The sequence below is a fragment of the Carlito syrichta genome, unplaced genomic scaffold (assembly GCF_000164805.1).
Source record: "Carlito syrichta isolate Samal-C Ts95f unplaced genomic scaffold, Tarsius_syrichta-2.0.1 Scaffold316500, whole genome shotgun sequence".
NCBI classification, from domain to species: domain Eukaryota; kingdom Metazoa; phylum Chordata; class Mammalia; order Primates; family Tarsiidae; genus Carlito; species Carlito syrichta.
In genome coordinates this window covers 392994-418414 of record NW_007260596.1, presented here as the reverse complement: position 1 = coordinate 418414, position 25421 = coordinate 392994, and positions in this window count along the sequence as shown.

Below are 25421 nucleotides of genomic sequence, written 5' to 3'. Positions count from 1 at the left end.
GGGCAACAGAGTGAAACTCCAACAAAAAAAAAAAAGAAAGAAAGAAAGAAAAGAAAGAAGAAGAGGATAGCTGCTGAAAGTGATGAAGACATTTGTTGTTGAGGGTGAAAATATGGCTCCACTTTCTTCCATTCATGTGTAGACTGTGTATAGTACGCGCTCAATATGAATGAATAAATGGGAGAAAATGGAGCATATTTTCAGATGTAATGGGAGAAGCCTGTGGAGAGATAGAGACTGAAGGTGCAGCAGAAGACGAGAGAAATGATGGAGCCAACTCTTGAGCAAGAAGCAAGAGAAATAAAGCTCCTGGACTCATAGCTCCCTTCTTGCAACCCACACTGGGTGAACTCAGTGTAGCAATATGAGGTACTCGAGGTGGGACATCAGGGTGGAGAAAGGAAGTAGATTCACACAGAAATGGGAGAAATTGTCTTCATGGGCAAAATATACTTGGTACAAGGGAAATATACAACTCTTCATTTGTACAGCTAGTATTTCAGCATCTGCCAAGCCTGCAGTTTTCCCTTCATCCATGATCCCACTTCTTACACTCTTACCTGGGGGGCCTATGGTGAGATTGCTCGCTCTTATCTGCAAGCCCCTTGGACACTGGTGGCTGCAGATTTTTGCCCCCAAAATATTCATATAAAATCTGATCTAGGTCTTTCCTACGGCTCATCTCCCAGGACCACGTTGAAGCCTACCTGGGTTGCATTTTTACTGCTTCACAGACTCTTGAGTTCCTTTCAAGTGGTAGATCTGTATTGCAGGACACTGTGTTGACCCTGGAAACTCAATGAGAATGACAAACCCTGCCCTCAAGGTGGTTAACATTTGATAAGGCTTTCTAAGCCTTGCTATTCAGTTTCCTTACCCCTATGTCAAGGAATCACAGTCTTTGGCGGTGGAAGGGACCACGGAAAAGGACTCTCCTCATGGTATAAATGCAAAAATCCAAAGACTCACTGAGCAGTAGGTCAGTCCGTGTCTGTCCATGGTAGGGAGAGCTGGAACCAGAGACCCTGATTCCCAGTCAGTACCTTTCCCTGACCAGGATGCTTCATAGGAAGAGATGCCCTCGAGCAGTTAGCATTTAGAAGACCAATGTGAAACACAGCATCGAATGGTAGAGAACCAAGGCATAGTCCTTGCTCTTCAGGGTCTTACAAGTAACAGAGTTTTAGGTATTTCTATTCTGTTGTTTTAAATATGATTAAATGCTGAAATGGGTATATACGTGAATGCAATAGAAGACTTGAAAAACTGGGACTGGACTTTATTGTCGTGTGGTACTTAGCACAAAGCAGATAATAAATGAATGTTATAAGGATTTTTGAACCAAAAATATTTGATGTTCTCAGAGTAAAAATTTCATATACTTTGGGATTTAAATAGGCATATACAGATTTTTTTTTCCTTTGGGAAAGAGGGTCAGCTGAAACATATTTTTCAAAATGATGGTAGGCTAAAAAAATAACAGAAGTACAAATGTTGATAGAGTTTTCAGCTGCCCATGTTCAACTCTCTCTCTCTGAAATATTCTGTAATTTTCTTTTTGTGGCACCTTTCTCCCAAATTATTTCAAACATTCATATGGCTTTGGTCAAAATAAGACAAGTATTTCCTGAATCATTTGACATTCAGCTGAGCTGAAGATGTTAAAACTACAGCAAACCTGCTAATCGTCACCAACAAAGCAGCTTAGTCCTGGCTGACCGGCGATTTGTTTGGGAGTCTTTGGAGCAACAGAGAGATTCAAGTTTATAAAAAGAGGTAAATAGTCAGTCAGAGATTAGAAGCGGGGGAAAAAAAGGAAAAGGCTTCTTTTCCCCAGACCACACACTGATAGGGAATCTTCCTTGAGCAATTGTTCGAAAATGTTTCATGTTTTCCCCCCTCCTCTCCCCTGGCGTCTCCACTGCCCATTCCTCCCCCTCCCTCCACGACAGAAGGCTTGATTGGCACTTGTCACCAACTGATAGAGAGAGGAAGATGCTTCAGGACAGGGGGAGTAGAGGGACGACAGCCTCATCAAAAGCAGCGGTAGTCAAAAGATGATTCCTTCTTTCTGCGCGTGTTTTGTCTCTCTCTAAATTATTCAAATCTGGGTGGCATCTAGGATAACTGGCATTTTGACACAGCTTAAGGGATTGTCTCACGAATGCTATTGAACGAAAGCTGCCACCCTTTTAAAAAATGTATAAAGAGAGATCTTTGGTATAATCTGATATGTCTACAAATGAAAGGCAGTTTCATACAAAAGGCCTCAAATATTTTTAAACAATTATATTCATTTTAAACGTATTGTTTCATTCCATCTGCCTATAAATATAGTCTTTATTTGCTTTTTTTTGCGTTTCTTTAAAGAATATGCATAGTAGCTTGGGATATGAGGGTTGGCTACAAAGCTGAGGCAGTTGGTAGAGAAGAAAGTTATGGACAGTTCTAGGCTAGAAAAAGTTTATCTTTGTCAGAAATATCTTTAGTGCGGGATGTGAAAGGAGCATTGAAGTGGGAGTTATGGTGACCTGGTCCCAGTCCCTTATATGTCACTACCAATTGCAGAGCCTCAGAAGAGTCACACGATCACTCGGGGCCATGGTTTCTTCCTTTGGGAAATGAGACAGTAGACTGGTGGTCCCCACCTCCCTCCAGCTTGAGGGCCATGTCATCAATGAGCTGTTCTTCTATTCATTCCTGTTAATTGTGTATTGTCCGTCATGGTTCTTTGGGCGTGGAGGCATTTAGTGGAATTTTAAAACTCCAAGTTCGCCGGGCTCGGTGGCTCAGCCTGTCATCCCGCGCCTTTGGGAGGCTGAGGTGAGTGGACTGCTTGAGCCCGCGGGTTCGAGACCCGCCTGGGCGGCGAGACCTCGTCTCTACAATCAATCAAAAATCAGCCGGGCGTGGTAGCGCGCGCCTATAATTCCGGCTACTCGGAAGGCTGAGGCGGGAGGATCGCCGGAGCCCAGCGGGTCGAGGCTGCGGTGGCCGGGAGCGGCCACTGCACTCCAGTCTGGGCGACCGAGAGAGACTCCGACTCAAAAAATAAAAATTAAAAAAATAAAACTCCAAGTTCAATCAACAATCATGTATCGGTGCCTCTGGAGCCGGCAATGTACTGGGAACCACTGGGGAAGTAAGCTAGGTGATGACTGGGCAGATAGGAAGAACAATCTCCTGGTTCCTGTTCTCAAGGACTTCACATTTTCCTTCTCTTGTTGCCTTACTTTCTTGTTTCCTGATAGCAAGATGCTCTGGGAGTAGAGTCACCAGGTTAAGCAATTAAAAATCCAGGATGATCAGTTAGTTAAATTTAGATAAACAACAAATAGGGCTGGGCGTGGTGGCTCAAATCTATAATCCCAGCACTTTGGGAGGCCGAGGAGAGAGGATTCCCTGAGCCCAGGGGTTCGAGACCAGCCTGGACAACTTGGCAGGACCTTGTCTCTACAATGAATAAAAAGAAATTAGCTGGGCAAGGTGGTGCATGTCTGCTGTTCCAGTTACTTGGAAGGCTGAGGTGGAAGGATCGTCTGAGCCCAGCAGGTCGAGGCTGTGATGACCATGAGCATGCCACTGCACTCCAGCCAGGGCAATAAAGTGAGACTTCAACTCAAAAAAAAAAAAACCAAAAAACCCCCAACAACAGCAAATAATGGTTATGTAATAATTAAGATATCCACTAAAAATTATTTGTTGTTTTTTTGAAATTCTCATTTATCTGAGCATCCTGTGCTTTATCTGGTGATCCTACATGAAATCACCTTTTAGCTCTTCCTTCAGATGCTAGAAAAATTTAACTTTTACCAGAATTTATTAGCCTTGAGTAAAATGAAGTCTAGGATAACATTATATATATATTTTTTTATTTATACATATTTATTTATATATAAATAACAAATGTATATATAAATTTAATTATATATAATAAATAAGCATATCCTACCATATATAATGTGTATATATGTAAGGTATGTATATATGTGTGCATATATGTATGTGTACATTTGTGGTAAATATGTGCATATAGTAGGATTTGCTTATTTATGCCATTAGCAATTTGTCTTGGGAGTCTATAAAGAACTGGAACTAAGTTAGGTCCTAGGGACACAGGTGAGCAAGACAGATATAACCCCGCTATCATAAAGTCTATGGTTCAGCAGGAGGGGAACTGACATTTAAAAGGTAATCACATGTAGTAAGTAATTAACTTTAATTACTGTAAAGCCCATGAAGAAAAAATAGAGGGTGCGGTGAGAATATTGAACAGAGGTTCCCAACCTTGTCCTGAGGGCTGGAGTAGGCATCCTTGAGGGGTGCTATTGAATCTGAGACAAGTGGGTGCTGGAAAATAGTATTTCAGACAGAGGAACCATTAAAGATTTGCTGTACCCACTGGAGAATAAATCTAAGTCTGAGAGAAATTAGAAATGGCAGTTGGTAGTTACTGTTGTTGCTTTGTTTTATTTTAGTATAAATGGATTAGCAGCACAAATATCAACTATCAGGTGATGTTTTCTTCTGGAAAATTTGTCACTTAAAAAATTTTCTACAGAAATAAAAGGCTATTTATCTACCAAGATTTTCCATCCTAATAAGTCATGAAATTCCTTTCTAATTACAACTTATTTAGGAAATGTCATTCTCTGATAGTGCCAGCTGCTGGTGCATTTAAATCTAGTTCCATACTGAATGTCTTTAGTTTCAGGAAAAGTATGAATGCCAGGTTTCTTCCATACATTTCCACAGTGACAGAGGTTGGTTTCTCACCATAACAAAGCCTGGGGAAGATAAAGGAAAAAATAAAATTCTACACAAGTCTGACAGCCAAATTTGGGACATCTAAAAGCATAGACTTCTTTATTATTTAGTGAGGAGTTAGTCTGCTTGTGAAAAAGTATTCATTATTTTTAAACACTCAAAGATGATAAGAGAAAGTAAGAGCAAACAATAGAGAATCAGTAACTAAGCGTATCCTAGCATATATAATAAAATATTAGTATTTGAAATAAATTTAAGTTTTATTTCAGATTAAAGTATTTGAAATAAAATCTTGCTATCTGGGGTCAGAAAGATCTGAGTTAAAAATCTCAGCTCCATCAGTTTCTAGCGATGTGATCACGTGCAAGTTAATGATATCGAAAAATCTATTCAGTACATGTGTGTGCCAAATATCCTTCCGAGTAATTTGCACATTAATTTCTTTAAGCCTTAGTATTCTTATCTAAAAAATACCAATAATAATAAGGTTTACCCCACGTGGATGTGATGAGAATTATACAAGATGAAATTATGTCACCTCAATAAATGCTGACTTTTGTTAATAGCATTCAGGAAAATAATAGTCTGACTTCTTTTTAATTGTAAACGATCTGCTTTGTGCCTTACCCATTAATATTTTAAAATATCATAGCAATATCCTTCTATTTGGTGTTCAGAGATTGTACAACAGGAGTGAAGCAATCATTCAAGTAAAAAATGGCAGTTATACAAGATTCTAAGATCTTTTTTTTTTTTTTTCAATTCTCACTCTGTAAATTGGAAAGGTCAATCTACTGTGGAAATGACCAGTAAGTAAAAATAGCTTTTCTCATTTTCTACCTCATCTTTCTCCTTCATTGGTGCATGTAACAGAGATGGCTGGGTATTGTCTGTCTTTGAACCAAAAACCTGAGCCACCTGCCACAGTCCACAACTTGACTCCATGATTTTAAAATGGTAGACACTTCTTCCTCTGCTTTCTGCTGCTGGATAGTACCAGAATTACCTGAGACAGACTCAAAGGTCCAGTGAAGCATTCCCAAAAGACAGAGGTCTCAGAACTTACCTTTTTACCTATTTTTATAGTCAGATTAAAATCCTGCGTTCAGCATTGGGGAGGCCAAAGAGCATATATTTTGGAGCAGATCTTCAGAGGCCATCACTGTCAACTTCAAATAATTGTATTGAGTGCTAACATTGTACAACCATTTCTGTGACTAAAACTAGATTTAGCCTATTTCACCTGACCTCAGGAAGGATATATTCTAGTGAGGAAAAGGCAAAAATTTATTTTAAAATGAGTGGAAAAGGATGATGAGATGTGCAAAGAGTCGAATGAGTGGTACAGACAGGGACTGTGTCAAGATTTCAACAGAGAGGGTGAGGCCATCAGGAGCTCTGATAGGAAATGATGTCATCAAGGACACCCTGAGACAGGACCAGAAGGAACCAAATCAGTGAAGGGTAGGAGTAAGGAGGGTATCCCAAAAAAGGAAAGGCTGTCGGGGGGGGGGGGGGGAGAGAGAGAGAGAGAGAGAGAGAGAGAAATAAGCTTTTCTTTCTCCATTAGAAACATTTTTTTAGCACACCAGGTAAGACTATACTACAGGTTAGATTCCATATTCAAGAAGCATTTCATGAAGATTTTGAGCAAGAAAGTGACCTGCACAGCATGGGTTGACTTATCAGTGTGGGTTGGGGAATTCTGGAGCGAGGACGGACTGGAAAATTAGTTCTATCTAATTTTTTTGGAAGCAGCTTCTTTTAACAGACATTTTTGAGAATTTTCAATGTGTTCTGGGTTAGAATTTTATAGCCATGTTAGCCAGAAAAATGTGTTGGTTAAGCATGGGAGGATTTGGCCTGTGTGAACTTAGGGAATGGTCAGGGTGTCTACGTTTGGTTCTGCATCTGAAAAATGGGATGGAAATGACCTTGGCCTTCCACATAGGATTCTATATTGTGAAGGTAAATTTAAATGATTTTGCAAAAGGATTGTTTTCCACCAAAAGGAAATCTGGGTCTGAATTTCACATTTTAAAGTGTAAAAAGAGAAATTGAACACGAAAGATTATTATACCTCCAGACCCAAACCTGCAAATAAGCTAGTCTCCACTCACTAGAACTTTTAGGAAGAATCACATTGCTAGAATTCAATATTAGTGTTGCCAAAGGCCATAACAAAGGCTCCTATCCAAGGGAAGAAGGAGAGACAGACAGAGAATTGTCTTGGTTTCCTTGCCGGTATGGCAGTGAGTCCAATCTTGTTACCCAGAGCTCGTGAACTGTGAACTTAATTGTAACTGGGAGAACTTTCCCAGCAAGAGAGTCACTCAATACCACTTTTAGCATGTGTTATGATGACATGGCAGCGGGAGAGTGAACTCTATCATCTCCTCTCAAGAGGGAGGTGTTTGATGTATTTTTGACTTAGAAAATTTAGAAATTTGCTAAGAAATTTAGAAATTCTTTAGAGGAAGACTTAGTTCCAGGTCTTTCTTGTTCATCTAGCATGTTCAAACACTCTCATTGTAATTCCCCTTTGAGTCCTGTGCTCCAAGGTTTGGGCATTTTCATCCTGCTCAAGTGGACATCACAACATCAACTTTACTGTGGATGGGGCTGGGCTGGAGAGTGCCTTAGCTGATCAGTCAAATGTGCAGGTTTGCTCTCCTCTTTGAGAGGACCAACCCTCAAGTCCCAGCCCCTCAGCAAGGCTTGAAGGACAGGGCAGACACTCTTGTCCAGGATCACTGCCTTTTGTAGATGGTATCTGGGCAGAAAGAGATGAAAAGAGAACAAATCTTCAGGGATTATAGCTTTTTAATGGATCAGTGGCTGTTACCCATCCATCAGGTTACTCCTTCTTTCTCCATGGGGAAGAATACGCAGGGACGGACGAAGAAGCCAGGAGGGATAGTCAAGTGGTGGTCCCTCCACATGGAAAAAACCCTGAGAAATATTTTATTAGTGGCGATATCAGCATCAGTACTAGTATTAGTACTGATTTGGGTACACATATTAACTTTGGTGTTAATATTAGTATTTGCATTAGTACTTATGCTAGTACTGGCATTAGCATTATTGACAGTGTCAGTATGAGTGTTAGCATTAGTATTGATATTGGTGTTAGAATTAATGTAATAAAGTATTAGTCTTCATGGCCATCATTAATAAAATAAACAACAGATGATGGTGAGGTTGCGGAGAAAAAGGAACGCTTCTATACTGCTGGTAGGAATGTGAACTAGGGCAAACTCTGTGTGGCGATTTCTGAAAGAACTAGAAATTGACCTTCCACATGGCCCAGCCACCCCCTATTGGAAATATAACTAGAGGGAGTCAAATCATTCTACTACAAAGATACCTGCACATACATGTTTGCTGCAGCTCTATTCACAATAGGAGAAACATGAAACCAAGCATGCTGCCCATTGAAGCTGGACTGAATTTTTTAAAAAATGTAGATATACACAATGGAATATTATTCAACCATAAAGAAGGACAAACATATGGACTTCGCAGCAACTTGGAGGGGTTTGGAGTCGCTCATACTCAGTGATCTATCACAAAAACAAAGAACAGAGTTCCATATGTTCTCACTCATAAGCAGACCTTGAACAGTTATTCTAGTACTATAAGGAAGGGATTGGCAGTAATGGGAAACTTCCAGGGGAGGAGGGGTGGGATTGGCAGTTGAGGGAAACTGCCAGGGGAGGGAGGGCTTACCTCATCAACAAGGATACCTGCATAATGAACATTTGTATACATAATCCTGAATTGTACCTCACATCTTTAAAATTTTTTTAAAGTGTTAGTTTTCATATAATAAAGTATCTAGAACAATATTTTGGCACAAATAAGGGCTCACAAATGTTCATTTCCTCTCCCTTCACTGAAACTTTCCCTTTTGTTTTTGGGAAAGATTGACGCTTTCTCTTCCATGCAATAAGTATTTATTAAGAATTATTTTACTGGATCAAATGAGCTGCCACTGGGGAGAGTTGTCTTTGGTATCTAAGGAAAATTAATGACTGAGAGGAACGTTGAAGTAGGTAAATTCATTCCTGGGGAACATGATGTAAACCTGGGCAGAGAAGAGAACTTTTGGGGGCAGTTTTGGTGTGATAAGTAGAGAGGTCAGAGTGTCAGGGGACAGTGGCGGTGGAACAGCAGGAACAAAAACTTTGTTTCTCAAGGGGCCAACCTTGGAGAGATGTAACAACTAGAGGACAAGCAATTCAGTAGACTCAGCCAGTGAAAAGGGAGAAGAATTTCCAGTGTACTCTCTCTTCTATGACAGTTTTTTTCCCATACCAACCAAACATGGCAGTGGGGGTGTTCCCTCTTAAGATGTCTTACCTGGGGAGGAACCGTTCTGCAGGCTGATTTTGATATGTTCTTAAATCAGCAATCTTATCACTCAGGATGAATTTGTAAAGGAATGACTTGTTGGTTTTAGTTTCTCAAATATGGAATGGCACTAGCTGGGTAAACCAGGCCTGCAAGTGAGAGAAACTGAGCTGTTGGCTATCAAGTAAGGTGGGACACAGCCAGCAGAGAATTTGTTTATCAGTAAATTGGAAAGGGGGATGCTCAGACCATTGTTCTATGCCTCAGTTTTTCCCTCCCAAAGCGGGACATCATTCAACAAACTTTCACAAAGCATCTTCATTAGCGCCCAATCATCTCAACAGAACAAAACACAAAAAGAGAAAACTACAGACTTGTACCAATTTTTATTTTTATGTTCTGTGACACCAGGTCGATCTGATATTCCAAATTCTAAGCTTCCAGTCACGGCAGCTATGGTGCAATTATTGATAAGAGGCTCCTCGATCAAACTGGGTAGGGCCAAGTTCAGTATTACCATTTCTCAGCTGTGTGACTTCAGTCACCTGAATATTAAATGAGGTATTATACACAAAGTGCTTGGAAAGTTGCTGAGGTCGGTTGAAGAAGTTCTTGAAGAGTGTTAGTTATCATTAATTGCAATCATTGTCCTTTCACCAGATCATTGGCAAAGGGATGGGACTGAAAAATAAGCTAGGATGGGACTGAAAAATAAGCTAGTCTACTTGTTCTCAGTTCACATGTTGTATATAAACCCATGGAAAATGACACATGAAATTCTGTCCTGTTGACAATCTCAGACTCAGACCAAAGGGAGAGAACTCAGATTGTAACTATAAATTATGGGGGAGGGAAGGGGAAGAGCTGTGGAACTCATATTTCATTGTCAAAAATGAAACAACAGGACTGCAGCAATCTGAAATTTTCTGGGGAGTTTTTCTCCGCTCTTTAGATTCTTCTTGATGGCTTTTCCTATTTGATTCTTGACTTTCATTTTTCCCACCAGTGTGTAAATGCTCCCAGAGAAAGCTAAAGATGGCATGAGCACATGAAGCCCCAGGGGTGATGAAGGAGTGCTGACCAGTCTTCCTGGGATGAGTTCTACTTTGCTGACACAGAGACCATATGTTTTGCTATGTCAGCGAAGCTTAGTGCATCTGCTTTAGATATGCAAGCATCTCTTTGGACTTACAAATGCAAATTTCTAAATTAATTCAAGACTTTCTTGAGTCTAGCTAGCTGATTTTGGGCAAGTTGATTAATATCTCATCAGTAAAGAGGTTGTCTTTTTCCAAAAAGCTTGTGTGATTGAAAATAAAGATGATCTTGAGTAGGATCTGGAGTTGGACACCCCAGATTGCAAGTCTGATTCCACTGCTTACTTGAGCTTGGGCAAGCAATTCTCTGAGCATCAGTTGAGATGAGATTTCTTATGGAAAGCATTTAGCATAGCACATACCACATGTAGGCCTAAGGATTCTTCAGCATTGAGCAGAACTGCCTTTGACTGTGGCCCCCAAAATGTTTTCTCCTCTAGCATTTTAAATTGTGTCCTTATTCTGGGGTTTGCATAGATTTACAAAGTTTGTATAGCCTTTTCATTATTACACACCTTTAATCATATTATCATTAGAAATATTATACAGGTAGATTACCTTAATTATATATATGTATATGTATATACTATATAGCATATGCAAATGGTGTGTGTGTGTGTGTGTGTGTGTGTGTGTGTGTGTGTGTGTGTGTGTATCTCATGTAGAACAGTAGATTACCTAAGATTTTCAAACCCCAAACTACCTGGGACCAAATGCTTACTGTTAAAGTCAGGAGGATGTCGACACAAATTATACACACTGTGTTTCAGGATAGCCAAATAAGTGATTATTTTGTTTTCCTTTTTATGAGTACTTTTGCTAATAAATAAAGATGAAATAGTAGAATTAATATCTTACTGTTTCTCATCTCTTAATCATTTAGTGAATATAGGCAATGATTTTTGGTGGCTGCTAACACCACAGAAAGAGAGACAAACAAGCACTGTGTCCCTTCTGATGGATATACCCAACACCATCCATGAAATCGTCATGCCCTTTCCCCCAAAACTGAACCTGGATCTGGCCAACCATTTTACTATAAAGCTGAGAAACACATCCAAAAACACCAGGAAAATCTGCCAACAAAACTCAGACTATTTGGGATACTATGAAACAAATAACTTTTTTCTTCAACAACATTAAAAACATTATTAAACAATATAAAAAAGGCATATAAATTTAAAAAGTAAAGAAATATGACAATCAACTGATTGCATGGACCTCCTTTTGATGCTAATTTGAACAAACTATACAAAAGAGAATCGCATTTATAAGACAAATATGTACATTGACCAGATATTTGATGATATTAAGAAATAATTATATTATTAAAAATAATTTTTATTTTTTGTGAGTAATAACAATATTGAATTTATGTTTTAAAAAGGTGGCCGATTTTCATCTTTACTAAAAGAAGAAAACAATAATCCTCATATCTTATTATGCACAAAGTTTAATTAAAAATGAATCTAATATTTAATTGTAAGAGCTGCAACTGTCAACTGAGCGCCAGTGGCTCCCGCCTGTAATCTCAACACTTTGGGTGGCGGAGGTGAGAGGATTGCCTGAGTCCAGGGGCTCGAGACCAACCTGGGCAATATGGCAAGACCTTGTCTCTACAATAAATAAAAAAATTAGCTGGGCATGGTGGTGCACGCCTGTAGTTCCAGCTACTGGGAAAGCTGAGGTGGAAGGATTGCCTGAACCCAGCAGGTCGAGGCTGCAGTGACCGTGAGCATGCCACTGCACTCCAGCATGGGTGGCAGAGTAAGACTCTGACTCAAAAAAAGGGGGGCTGTAACTGTCAAACTTCTATCAGAAAACAGGAGGAAATCTTTGTGACACTGAGTTAGGCAAAAAAAAAAAAAGATATTAAATAGGGCATAAAACATACCCTCTATGAAAGAAAAAATTATAAAATGAACTTTATGAATTTTTTTGAATTGCTTCTCAAGAAGCAACATTAAGAAAGCAAAAGGGTAAGACACAGACTGGAAAAAATATTTGCAAAATATATACCTCACAGGTGGCATGTGTATTAGCTATCTACTACTGTATAACCAATCATCCCAAGACACAGCATCTTAGCACAACAAGCATTTATTACCTCACACTGTTTCTGAGGGTCAGGAGTCTATGAATGATTCTGCTAGGTTGTCTGACTCAGCAGCCTTTCACAAGACTGCAGTCAAGTTGTTCTCAAGCCCTAGTCTTGTGATTCTCGAGGCTGGAGAATCGACTTTCCTGCTCTCCCCTATGATAGCTGTGGGCTTCTATTTCTCTCTGGATGTAGACTGGATATCTCCATTTCTCAGCATGTGATCAACTTCACAGGGTTCCTGGCAGCCGGTTTCTCTCAGAGCAAGTGATCTGAGAGAGACAAACCCTAAGGTGGAAGTTGTGGTGTTTTGTAGTAACAGACTGGTGGATTTGGTCCCTCCAAAGTTGATATGTCAATGTCCTAATCCCCTGTGTGACAGTACTTGGAGATAGAACCTTTAGAGAGTAGTGAGTAGAGAAGCTTAAATGAGGTCATGAGGGTAGGGTCCTACTTATACAAAATTGGTGGCCTTATGAGAAGAGGCAGTCACCAGACATTGCATTAGTTTGCATTCAGATAAACGAAATGTCCGCACACACACCAAAGCTTTTTGTATACCTTCCTTTGGGAATGAAGGGTGAGTTGCACAAAGACGACGATATAAATCGTAGTAGCAGAAGAAAGGAAATCATGACATGGGATATAGCCCATAAAAGAGGCAAGGACATTTCTCAGGCAATAGCAGTGAGAATCGCCAGTCTGACAGCTCTGCAGAGTGAAAGAGGAAGTAGTTTCCATGCGAAAGACATGCACATGGGGGAATACCTGTCTGTCTTCACAGAATAAACTATTAGAAATGATTTGCAGTTCAATGGTGAGTTGGGGAACAATCAAAATTATAGAAATATTTTTTTAAAAGTATGCAAGTGGAAAAATAAAATGATTGCTTCAAGGTACCAGCAAGGCAAGGAGAACAATATAATTATAGTTCCCAACTTGACTCAGCAAAGAACATTTACCTAGACACAACAATTGGAATACTTGATACTGATTTAACCAGAAATTGTGATAGAACTATAATTTGGAATAACAAGAGAGGGGAAATAGGCAGGAGGAACATAAAAGTGATAACTTGTCATCTTTCACATTAGGAAGATAATGGAACGTGTCTATAATTGACATTGTAGAAGAGACCTATTTTAAAGAAATACGGAAGGAAGAGCTAAGAGACCAGGAGGGGATTGTCTTTAAAGTGTGGCTGAGGACACTGAGGCTGGGAACTGCTGGGTTTGTGTAAACCCACTGGTTCTGTTTATCTTATGAAACCAAGTGTGCAGTTCCTTAATAAAGTAAATTTCAATTTCATTAAAACAGAATTTGTGTGGAGGATATGCACAAAAAATTAAAATGGAGAAAACACTTCTTCTCATCCCGTACGTAGACACGTGGTTACTAGGTAGAAAGTTTAAACCTGACCTGAGGGTTGGCTGGCCATGGACCAGGTGGGAGAGCAATGCCACGACCCCTGGGGAGGAGTGGGAAGATTGAGACCCTCCAGTCTTCTAGGGAGTAATTTTAGGAATGAGAGTTTCTCCAAGGCTTGCCTTCTGAGGCCTCTCCTTTGAAAAACGGTCCCAATTCCGTGACTCAGTGCTGGCCGTTATGTGGGTGTGAGTCAGACGAGGATGGATGACACTGGTAGAATTTTATTCACTTGCAAATCATTTCTTTTTTTTTTTAATCAATATTTTTTATTATGATATTGTGGGGTACCGTTAAGGGTTAGGTATACAAATATGCTTCGTTCAGGCACCCTTGTTGATAACAGGTGTCTCCCATCCCCAGACAGATATTTACTACCATTCATGCAAATCATTTCTTATTCATCTTATAGCCTCAGCATTGCATGACATGTGCTAACAAATGGCGATCAGAGAAAGAAACTTTGCTGAGAAGGTGCCGACTTGCACAGCTTTCTAATTAATTACATCTGTTTTAAATGCCAAAGCAAGAGTCTGTGTTATTCTCTGTTGTGTCTCCTAGATGAAGACATATGCATTTCTCACATAAGAAAATCAATGAATGGGAAACGGTTGACATTTTAATGAATGTTTGCGAGGGAGGCAAACAACCTGCCTACGTACATGGACCTTATTGTGCGTCATTCCCGTTACATCATTACATCATTACTAAAATACACATGTAAGGAGTTCGTTCTGAAGGAAGTTTAGTTTTGAAACTGACATTTTACATTCAACTTGTCACCTCTCACCCCGAAACCACAGTAGGGAGTGGCATTAATGATTCTCGAATTTGATCGTTCCTCCATTTCTCTCTGCTTTTTACCAAGCTTGAGGAGGAGCACCGTGGAAAGGAAATTTCTCAGTGAAGTTGGCTTAAAACATTAACAGTCAACTGTAATGCAGGTAAAAGGAATTTCATTTTGTGTCTGTGAAAATGAGGAGTTTAGAAAAACGGAGAAACTCTGTTGCTGAGGATAGTTCTTTCTCACTGTAAGAGCTGAGGGCTCTTATAACGAGGAACACTAAGTCCGTTTTGCATCACACAGACTTTAGTATTGTCACCTGCTTAGAATGAGAGTGTACTGAGTACAAATAACAAAAATGAATGCAAGGACTTACCCCAAAAGGAGCCCGCTCAAAGATTAAAATGGGGAAAATAAAGACACATTTTCTTCTGCAAAAATACAAGCGGAGAATGGAATTGCGATTGTCCTAAATGTTTTCCTGAGTCGCGACTGACCAGAGTCCAAGAAAATAGTGTTTCAGACAAGGTTCCCAAAATTACTCTTTCTGGGTAAAAATCAGTCTTAATTTCCTTTGTCATGATTTGACGCTTTCCTCAAACTGTTACGTTTTTCTTGAGTCAACAATGTAAAAAATACATTTATTGTGGATCTGAAAATTGTTTTTTGTGGGGCCGAAAACACTTTGCGGTTTATATAAATGTCGTAATTCTCTAGCTTACCATTTCATGGTACGCTGCACACCAAAGAAAGCAACCTGTGTCTTTTACGCAAGCGTGTGGGTGGGTGGCGAGGCCTGGAGGGAGGGCAGAGTGGGGCGCCATCAGCCCCAGAAGTAATCAGATAAAGCTAGCGCTTGGTATTGGTGTGTTAGCTTTGTCTGAGTCCTAGCGTCTTCAATGGGCCAGCCCCTCTTCATTTGTCACCCCAGCGCACCTTTTGTGCAAATAATTTCCCATCGGTATTGCCCAGAGCTTGGAGTCGATAACCGACTAGCCTCTTTGCTTGTACCATTATTTCCAGCAAGCTTGCTACATCTGCAATAAATCCTGGAGGATTTGTGGGTGGACGGAGGAAGTGTGAGTGACAGAATGAGGTGATAAGAGCTGGATTTGGCTGAAACAAAAGCTTCCCCGTCCTGGACCGATGTGGCAGAGTCACAGCATCTGAAGATTTGATTTGATCAAGATTTTGCCAGCTGTCACGGGGAGTTCAAGCAAGTTAAAAATGAAGCCCAGGAGCAATTCTCTCATCCTCTGTTAAGCTTGCCTATGAGCACCAGTGATGAAAATCTCACCCTTTTCTTTGCCTTTTTATGTTGCGGTGGTGGCCGGGGACAGTGGTTCTTCAAGAACATGGGTCAGACGTGCCAAGGAACTGTTTTAAGTGATAGGCCCAGATGAAAAGGCAGGCTCTGGCTTTATGCCACAGTCATTGGCAATTTTCAGGTGTAGGAGCAAGAAATGTGGTTTAATCGAAGTGTCTCAGCTTGGTTGCAGAGGGGCTATGATGAGCTCTTCAAAGTGGACTCGTTTTTAAGCAGGATCAAATCCATGGCTGTCATCTAATGTACATTTTTCTCCTCTTGGCTTTATTTCTCTTTTATCCAGAAAAGCTTCACTTGGAAGTGGTGTCTGTTTATCAGCACTGCTTATTATGCCTGTGTATGTGCTTGTGTGTGAGTGTGTGTCTGTGTGTGTGTGTGTGTGTGTGTGTATGTGTGTGTTCATTTCAACATGCAAAGAAAGGGAGACGGCGTGACTTCTGAAAAGCATACTGCACGAGAACTTGCACATTTGCTCAGATTCTGTATCAGTCAGAATAGTCTGACAACCCCAAAAATGTCGGGGGCTTATAACAAAAAATGGTTGATTTGTGAATCATGCTGTGTGTCTAAGACCCACGTAGACGGAGCAGGCTCTATCTGGGACATTACTTGTTTCATGGCAGAGGGAAGAGGGAAGTGACAAATCATGCAGTGACTCTTAAAACCTCTGCTCCAAGAGGTACATGCCACTTCTACACACAGTCCCTTGACCAAAGAATGTCACAGAACTCAGCTTTTCATGAATGGTGTGAGGAGAGAGAATTCCACAAGAGGGAAGCGGGACCGCGTGAGGACACAGTGATGAAATCTCTGGCAGCCCTCAGTTTCCCCATCTGTAGCGTGAGGAAATTGGAGTCTCTGATTCCATTCAGTGAATCTGTGAGGCAGCAACTCTACCTTTGAAGACATCCTGAAGGTGCTTCAGTGCAGATAACACCCATAATGTGGCTGGTCAATGTGAAGTTCCCACTCGGCTGCCTTGAAAGCTACTTTCCACCGTTAAGGAAAAGAAGGAAAAAACCCCAAAGAACCTAGGAGAATGGTTTTCAGATATTACACACACCTCATTTAAATTCAAAATAAATTTATTCCTCCCTCCATGAGAAACAGAAGTCACTTTAATCCCCTTGTGTGTGTGTGAAATATAATTCATAGAAAAGATCCAAAAAGATGAATGTATTGTAGAGATAACACCTCTGTGACTACCACTCAAAAAATAGAATGTTGTGCATATCCCGGAAGCCCCAAGGTGTCCCTCTTCTGTAAACAGCTCCCTCATTTTTCCTCAAGCATCACCAGTAAAGGCTGTCTTAGATAGTTTTCCTGCAAACAGACTCTAAGATGAGGTGTTGCAAGCAGAATCTTTGCTGGGTGTATTCCTGGGAGATACACCAGTCAGGAAATCAGTAACGCAACATGAGCCATGGACGAAGCTTGTTGCCAGTGTGGCTGTGCCAACCCTACATGGTCTTTGAGATGGGCCAGCCTTTTGGTGTTGCCCTATTGAGGCCAGCAGGGTTGGGTCTTTATACGGGGTCTGACAATTAAGCTTGTGAACTCATCCTGCTTCATTGTTGAATATCACTATGGTCATCTTTGAAGTACTCCCCCTGGGAAGTTATGCATGAGGCCAGTACCTAGTCCTCTCATCAAAGCGATTTTGGAACTCTTTTTCTGGAATGGTCATAAGAGCTTTCATCTTATTACCCTTGATGCCCTGAATGTTATCAAATATCTCATTTTCAATATTTCATTTATCTTCAGGTGAGGAAAAAAGTCATTGGGGGTCAGATTTGGTGAGTAGGAAGGGTGCTCTAATACAGATATTTGTACAGTGTTGCTAACATAAGCACAGCAGTGGCAAGCTCGTGAACTTAATTGTCAGACTTCAACAAATAACAGTGACAGCTCTGATCTCCATTCCAGAAAAAAGAGTACCAAAATTGTTTTGCCAGGTGGACTAGGTGCTGGCATCGGTACTTAGCTTCCTAAGGGAAGTACTTTGAAGGTGCCTCTAGTGACACTCACCAATAAGGTATGTAGCACTTTTTCTAGGATGGTTCATGAACCTAAGTGTCGAATCTCGTATTCTCAAGTTCAGCCAGTCATTAGATGCGAGTCACTAGCCAGACCCCAAGAGGCGGTGGACCTTGGGTGAAGGAACTCCCTGAGGCCAAGGGTAATTCCCAGTGAGGGATGCAGCTGAGAGCTATCAGTGGAGAATATTCTCAGCAGCTGAGAATTGCACATGGCATGTGAAGAGACTATCATGGGACCACGGTATCCTAACACTGTTATAGCTACTTCTTTTATCAACTTTTTCATTGGAACACTTGAGTGGGCCTCATGTATTTTTAAAATACCTGGGTTGTTTTACTCAACAGTATTATTTTAAGATTCAACAATATTGGTGGTTGGAATTCATCCCTTTTCATGGCAGTGTTGTACTCTATTTTGCAATTTTACCCCAATTCACTCATTCTCCCGTAGAGAGTCTTTGGGCTATCTCCCACCTTTGGCTACATACATCATGCTGTTATGGATATTGCTATAAATGTCTCCTGTGTGCATGTGTGTGTCTCTCGGGCAGACAGCCGGGAGTGGCATTGCTGGGACATGAACTATACATACCATTACCTTTCCTAGATGAGGTCAAACAGCTTACGTCCCTAGCTGCCCCAGCAGCATCTGTGTTCCCATTGTTCCACAGCCTCCTGTTTGCTTGTTATTGTTTGTTTCTAAGTAGCCATCTGATGGATATCCAGCCATGTCTCATCATGGTTTCATCTTCCCTTTCCCTATGACTAATCAGTTTGAGTACATTTTCATATATTTGTTATTCCTTTTGATTTTCTTTTTCGAGGAGGAATGTATAAATATTTAGATGTACAGATATTACAAATTAAATATCTCAAATATTTTATTATACTCTGTGGCTGCCTTTTCACCCTCTTTGTTATGTTTCAGAAGTTCTTAATACTAAGGTAATCAACATTTATCAATTTTTTCTTTTGGTTAGTGCTATTTTTGTGTTTTGTGAAATATTTTGACCTTGAACTTGCATCAGTGGTTTGGATTCAGACACCTTGTGAAATATACTGGCTCATTCAGTTCTGTGATGAGAAGAGATATGGTGCAATTCTTTCCTTAAAAAAGCCTTTGAGTGTCTGGAGAGTAATGATTTTCCTTGCAAGATACATTTGCCTTCATCCTAGCTTCAGGTTCTTTTCATTTTGACCATAGAATCCACAAGGAAACGGAACTAGTTATTTAAACAAAACAGAGATATCAACCTGCAAGGATATAAAAATGCCATTTAAATACAGCTGTATTTTCAAAGTCGAAATCTCTTTTTAGTAGACAGGATCACTGCAATAGTTCAAAGGGAAAAAAATTAACTCTTAGCAAGAGGCAGCAAAGAAAATCTGATAGGAGTATAAGCTGGAAAAATGAGCAGATCTAAAAGGGTTTAAATGAGTTCATGGATTGACGGTTTTGACAATGGGATTATATAAAGAAGTTGAACATTTTAAGGTCTATCTGTAACCTCATAAGAGCTTTGTTGCTTAGGGTGATGGCACAGAGCAGTTCCTTAAAGCCACCTCATTGCATATTAGTAAGGCTATTTGACCCTAAGATATTCAGAACTGCTAATGTCTCTTTCCCCTTCACATCTCCAGCGGCCAAGAATGTAGGCATAAATTTAAGATGGTGGAGACTGAAACTGTGTTTGCAGAGTTGAAGCTGGACTTGTGCTTCTTATGGGTTTTTGTGATTTTGTCACCATTGATGCTGTAGCTTGTAGAGGGAAGGTAACCTGGTTCTGAGCCTGCGTTTTCCCTCAATAGTGCTCTTTCTACCACATGTAAGTTTCTACTTTACCCGCTACCTCTTTGCCATTCTCCTATAAGGTTGGTTGTTCATCTTTCCTAGGAATACGTCTCAATTCTTCAGTAGACATTTGGTTATACTTATCCGTGCTCTAACCCAAAGTTAAGTGTCTCTGATATGAGGCAACCATGCCCCTCCCTTTGTCACTAACCAGGTACTTGGTACTACTTAGTGACAGGCCACAGCAGAGGAATTACTATGCTCGTTTGTTTGGGAAACACAATCTTTCATTGTACCATAATATTGCTATTGGTTATTTCTTATACATATGTCCTTGTCGCAGAAAAGGGTATCAACTGAAAAGTTAAACTTCCATTTCTGTTTCAGGGGGGAAAAAACTTACAATTAATTGATCCAGAGAGGATGTTCTTTGTAAAGTAATCATGAGATTTCACTGTTCAAGTCTCCAGAAGTTTTGGTAAGGTTAACCACCTTGGCTTCAATAAACATTCAAAATTTTCTTGGTGACCTTTTCTTAGAAACTTTTGTGTGCGCTCAATAAGTATCATTCTTTTCCACTGCCTGGGTTCTGAACAAAACTGAGAAAGTAAAACAAAACACCAAGGAAACTTAGCAAAAATCCTGTAAGCCTGCCCTGTGATCATGCAGGCTTGGAGATGGGGACAATTCACTGTCTAGCACCCTTTCTTAAGTAGTAGGGGGAGGGGGAATGTAAAGGGAAAAGCAAAGCTAGGTGAACTGGATGAGGAAACTGCAGGCAACCCCGTTTTGAAAATGGGGAAGCAAAAGGTGGTCTCCATATCCCTGGCATCCTCCTGCTCCAATATTCCCAAATCAATATGTCAGCACAGGTACCACATATCTGGGAAAGTTTGGAGTTGCTGCCACCACCCCAGAGGCTCTGGACAGGCACAAAAATCTCGTATCAATCACCACCCTCCATGGGGTGATTCTAGGATAGATTTAGATCGCAAATTGGAACACCATGACCAGGTGCCAGGATAAATTTAGATCACTAATCGAAATGCCAGTTGGCTACACAGGTTCACCTGGTTATTCCATCAATCTCATAATAAACTGACTAAAAATCCTGCAACTGAGCTGTTTATACCCCACTTACTATGCCAATGCAGGGATTTTGCCATCTGTCCTGTGCTACCAATGAAGGCTAAATTGAAGGAAATAGTTTAGTTGAGACAATTAAGCCCTTGGTTGAACTCTAGGGGCAGATTTATCAGCCAGACATAAGAAATGCTCCCCACATTGAAGTTAGGAGAAGGACAAAGAGTAAGACATAGCATGCAAAAGCAGCCCTCTCCAAAGAGAAAAAACGGAAGAACTAAGATAAGCACACAGATTATTCTTTCCAGATCTTTCTATTAGACCTAACTGTTAGGACTCAATAGTCTCTTAAGCAGACACATACTAACCCCCCTCCAGGTATTTTTAGGGTACATGATCTCAAGTTCTTGTTCCTCACACTTATAAAATCTTGGAAGCAGTATTTTTTCAGGATACGTCTAAAGAATGAGTAGATCATTTCTCTAGGTAAGTTGCTCTATAAATATGTGTCCCTTTATCTAAAGGCTCTTTAGTAAAATTCTTTTTTTTTTTGAAAAAATAAAGACCGTAAACAGATTCAAGCAGAGACTCTAGTTGAAGTGAGGCTGGGGACACAGATCCAGGAGAGACTCTAGGCAAAGTGAGACTGGGGACATAGATCCCTCTTTACTTTTCCTGATTCCAGCCAGCCTTGGCAAATTCTGGGGAATCACTGGAAACTCCCAGGGCGCCACAGGAAATTATTACTCTAGAGAAACAAATATTTTCCTGAATTAATCCAGGGCTGCAGAAATCTGGATTCCCAGACTCTGTGGATTTGGATATGCTGGTAGATTTCTTCTCACTTAGGTATATTTAGTTGTAATGTCTTCCATTTACACGAAGAAAGGTTAATGAAAAACAAACAGGCCCACTAAACTAATTCTACTTATTGTGAGGATGTTTTTGAGGCTGTTTACTACATTAAATAATATCCTTTTTTTCAAATTCTACATTATTTTGTATTTAATTTTTACCTATAAAAAGCTGTACATAATTAAAGCACACAACCTGATGAGTTTGGAACTAATTATATACCAACTCCTCAATCTACACTACACACCTATCCATCACCTCTAAAGGTTTCCTCCTGTGCTCTTATTTCTTCTTATTTTTGGGATAAGTGCACAACATATCAACCCTTTTAAGTACATGTTAAAGTATACAATACAGTGTTGCTAGTTATAGGTGCTATGCTTCACGGTATTCTCTATAATTTATCTTGCATGACTGAAATTTTGACCCTTTTGACTAATGCCTACCTGCTTCCCTGTCCTTCCAGTCACTGGCAATCACCGTTCCACACTCAGCTTCTACGAGTCTGGCAAACCTTAGATTTATCATGTAAGTGGTATCTGTATTAATTGTCCTTCCGTGTCTAGCTTATTTCACTTGGCATAAGGTCCTCTAAGTTTATCTATGTTGATTTCCTTCCTTTTTACTGCCAAATAATGTTTTGTTATAGTCATACACCACACTTCCTTTATTCGTCAACTAAAGAACATTTAGGTTGCGCTCGTGTCTTTGCTGTTATGAATAATGCTGCAGTGGATATGGGAGCGCAGCACTCAAATCTCTTCCAGATCCTGATTTCAATGTCTTTGAATATATACCCAGGAACAGGAGTCCTGAATCCTATGGTTTTCTATTTTTAGTTTTCCAAAGAATGTCCAAGCTGTTTTCCATAGTAACTGTGCCAATTCACATACCCATCAATATTGTACAAGGGTTCTCCTTCCTCCACATCTTCACCAGCCTTTATTATTATTATTCTTTGTATAAAAGCCATCCCAACAAGTGTGAGTTGATACTTCATTGTGGTTTGGACTTCTATTTCCCTGGTAAGTTATACTGAACACTTTTTCACACATCTGGTGTCCATTGATGTCTTTTTTGCAGAAGACAATGTCTATTCAGTTCTTTTGCCCATTTTAATATCTAGTTATTTGATTTTTTGTGATTGAGCTATATAAGTTTCTGACACATTTTGGATATTAACCTTTTATCAGATATGGTTTTCAAATGTTTTCCTCCATTTCATAGGTTGCCTTCTCACTTTGCTGACCGTTTCCTTTGCCATGGGGGAGCTTTTCAGGTCAACTTAACTCCATTTGCCAAATTTTGCTTTTGTTGCCTGTGCTTTTGGTGTCATATTCAAAAAACTGTTACCAATGCCAATGTCTAGAAACTTTTTCCCTGTGTCTATTTCTACAAATGTTATGGTTTCAGTCTTTAATTCATTTTGAGACGATTTTTATGTACAGTTGAGATAAAAGTTCAATTTCATTCTTTCAAATGTGGATATTCATTATTTCTAAAACTATTTATCAATAGACTATCTTTTCCTCATTATGTGTTCTTGGAACTTTTATCAAAGATTAGTTGACCCTGTATGCATCAATTTTGTTTCTGTGCTCTCCATCCTGTTCCCTTGGTCTCTATGTATTTTTACCGTAGAACCATACTGTTTTGATTATTGTGGCTTTTAAAGACATTTTGAAATCAGGAACTGTGATGTCTTCAGCTTTGTTCTTTTTGCTCAAAATTTCTATGACTATTTGAGGTCTTCTGTGGTTCCATATATATTTTATTATTTTTATATTTCTCTAAAAAAATGCTATTGAAGCTTTGTTATAGATTGCATTAACTCTGTAGACCACTTCAAGTAGTGTGCATAGTTTAACAATGTGAATTCTGCTAATCCATGAACATGGAATACCTTTCCATTTATTTTGTGTCTGCTTTAATTTCTTTTGTAAGTGTCTTAGTTTTCAGTTTAGAAGTTTTTCAACTCCTTGGTTGAATTTAAATTTCTAAGCATTTTATTTTTTGATACTACTATAAATGGAATTTTAAAAAATCTCTTTTTGGATGATTTGTTGTTAGCATATGGAAATGGAAATGTTTTTTGTACAGTGGTTTTGAATACTGCAACTTTGCTGAATTTATCCGTTACTTTTAATATTATTTTTTGTGGTGTCTTTAGGTTTGGCATAAGTCACTCAGAGACCACCTATGAGGCAGAAGATTAGCTCAATCCTACCCAAGACACATGGGTGAGAGGGCTGGAAATTCAGGGTATTCCTACTAGAAGAAGAGAGATGAAGGCACCAAACCGGATGCATTTACTGTCAATTTCCTCCATGTACCTACATTTTAAAATTTGGAATAATTGCATATAGTTTTATAAGCCTTCTTTAATCTTCTTTTGGTAATGGATAGTGGAGCACTCAAATAAATGGGTTATGTGGTAACTAGTGCCATTACAATGTAGCTAGCAAGTGCTATGAAAGTAAGGGGAACAATGAATTTTCTCACCCCAAACTTCATTTCAGGGCAAATCTTGATGTATTAATAGCAGCTCCTCAGAAAATGACAGATGATTCTAGCCCTTTGTTGCCTTGGGACATTATTGACTTCCTAGACTCCCCCAAGGGTAGATAGCAGAGACACTTAAAAGTCAATTATTCATCAGTCTTTTTCCAGCTGTTTTCCCCCTCCTCATTGATATAAAAAGGCCACACACTGGTTGTACCCCTTTAAAATATATATATCTATATATATCTATTATCTATCTATTATAATTATATTATAATATATTGTTTCTTCTGCTCAATATATATATATATATATATATATATATATTTTAAAGGGGCGCAGACATCTTTACTTGCTGTGCAAATGTCTGTAATGTCTATAATGGAGTCCATTGCATGATTTCAGTGGTCATTCCATCGGCCCTTCGTGAGATGCACCATAGCTTAGTAGTAAAAGTTGACCTCTGGGCCAGACTTCCTGGATTTGAATCCTGGCTGTATTATTCATGAGTGCTGTGACTGGGGGAGAGTTCCATAACTTCTCTATAGTATAGTTTTCTTATCTGTAAGACTGATAATTGTACCCATCCCATGGGTGTTTTATGAGGAGTAAATAAGTTAATCTGTAAAATGCAGTTAAAATAGCATATGACCCCTTAGTAAGTATCATATTAATAGTTTTGTTCCTTATCCTAGGCAAGACAAAGCATTCTTGTACATTTTTGAGCCTTTTCTCCCCAACAGAATGAGTCTAGTACTCAGGGTTAGCCCTAAGCAAACCAAAGAGTTAGACAAATCTAACTAGAGTGTTCTTCCAGGATTTGGTGGTGTAATATGTGATGCAGTTACTGTATTTTTGTGAGGTACAGTTAATCTTTCCTTGGAACAAGGCATGATTTAAAATACAAATTAACAAGTGAGAGAAAAGGTGAGTACCATAAAAGTAATGTGGAAAGGGCAGAAAACTTAGGGTTCTCATCCCCATCCTCCTCTTTGGAGTCAGCTTCTTCTTTTGCTTAATTAGAAAATAACAGGCCGGGCTCAGTGGCTCAGCCTGTAATCCCGCGCCTTTGGGAGGCTGAGGTGAGTGGATTGCCTGAGCCCGCAGGTTCACGGCCCGCCTGGGCAGGTAAGACCTCATCTCTACAATGAAATCAAAAAATCAGCTGGGCGTGGTAGTGCATGCCTATAATTCTGACTACTGGGAAGGCTGAGGCAGAAGGATCGCCGGAGCCCAGCAGGTTGAGGCTGCGGTGGCCGGGAGCGGCCACTGCACTCCAGTCTGGGCAACAGAGCGAGA